Below are 1,417 nucleotides of genomic sequence, written 5' to 3'. Positions count from 1 at the left end.
AGTGGCCGCTTTTTTAAAGGGAGAGAGACCACGCCCCAATGGGCGGGTATCTCAGCGGCTATAGGCTGGAGGAGCGGAAGGACCTCCCGCAACAGTCATTGGGTATGGCAGCAGGTGGTCTTACCAAGTCCTTGGTGAAGATTTCTGTTTTAAAGTTTATTTTTTTAAGTTTTCTACCCTTATCATAATCTCTTTCCTCCAAGTTCATTTCCCCTCTTGCTTGCCTCTTTCTTTAGATGCTGCGTCACCTTTCCTTGTCTCACAGATGAATGAGCTGTTATCTGGGGGAGGGTGGGGCTGCTCAGTTTAGACTGTTATCTGGGGGAGGGTGGGGCTGCTCAGTTTAGACTGTCCTGTTTGTGGTTCAGCTGATGTCTTGGGTGTCTCTAGTAGTCACGCCTGACTAGATTCCCCAGGGAATCTGTGAGCTCAGTTTTGTGTCTCCCAGTTTATCTGTATGGAGAGAGCAAAGTCTGTATTCTGCAAGAGTGAGGTGGGAATCACCGCGTGGTTGGCAGAGATATAAGGACAGCATTTCAGCCAGGTCCTCCGGAAGGCCTGCTGTGTAAGCTGGATGGTTTCTTGTCTTGCCAGTGTGAGATTGACTTTCTTACATCTGTTTGGGGCATTTCCAGATGTCTAGACATCCTTTCAGCCTGGCTTTCCTCATTCTCTTGACCTTAATGTTGGCTTGTTTGAGTTTTTGTAATACTAACTACCCAGAAGACTGAAGAACTGCAAATTTGAGTCAGCCATGGCAAGAGTGAGACCCTGTCTAGGTCCATAAAAAAGATACACACAGAATAACAGGTTTTTTTTTTTTGTGGGTTTTTTGTTTGTTTGTTTGTTTGTTTTGTTTTGTTTTAAACAGGGTTTCTTTGTGTAACCCTGACTGTCCTGGAAACTAGCTCTGTAGAGCAGGTTGGCCTTGAACTTGAAGAGATTTGAAGAGATTCACCTGCCTCTGCCTCCCCTGTGCTAGGATTAAAGGTATGTACCACCACTGCCCAGCTAACATTTGCTTTTGAGGGTGTGGGAATTGGAGCTCTCTCATAGGCCTCGTGGGTATTCCTCAAAAAAACCAGGCATGGTGGCACACACCTTTAATCCCAGCACTTGGGAGGTAAAGGCCAGTGGATCTCTGTAAATTCAAGGCCAGCCTGGTCTACATAGTGAATTCCAGAACAGCTAGAGCTATGTAGAGAGACCCTATCTCAAAAAAAAAAAAATTAAAAGTAAAATAAAATAAGAAATTAAAAAGGCTTAGTAGAACCTAACCTAGCTTACATATCCTTAAAAGAAATGAGAGCCGGGCGGTGGTGGCGCAGGCCTTTAATCCCAGCACTTGGGAGGCAGAGGCAGGCGGATCTCTGTGAGTTCGAGACCAGCCTGGTCTACAGAGCTAGTTCCAGGACAG

At 45.9% G+C, this 1,417-nt stretch overlaps 1 protein-coding gene across 1 annotated transcript in view; it reads left to right on the top strand.

Moving 5' to 3' along the window:
• Positions 1 to 1,417, top strand: part of Cpt2 (carnitine palmitoyltransferase 2) — a 25,137-nt gene that overhangs the window by 18,417 nt on the left and 5,303 nt on the right. The window lies entirely within an intron of this gene.

This window comes from Microtus ochrogaster, chromosome 10 (assembly GCF_000317375.1).
Source record: "Microtus ochrogaster isolate Prairie Vole_2 chromosome 10, MicOch1.0, whole genome shotgun sequence".
Classification (NCBI taxonomy): Eukaryota; Metazoa; Chordata; class Mammalia; order Rodentia; family Cricetidae; genus Microtus; species Microtus ochrogaster.
The sequence above is the reverse complement of the archived record's forward strand: the minus strand, read 5'-3'. Positions and strand labels throughout refer to the sequence as shown.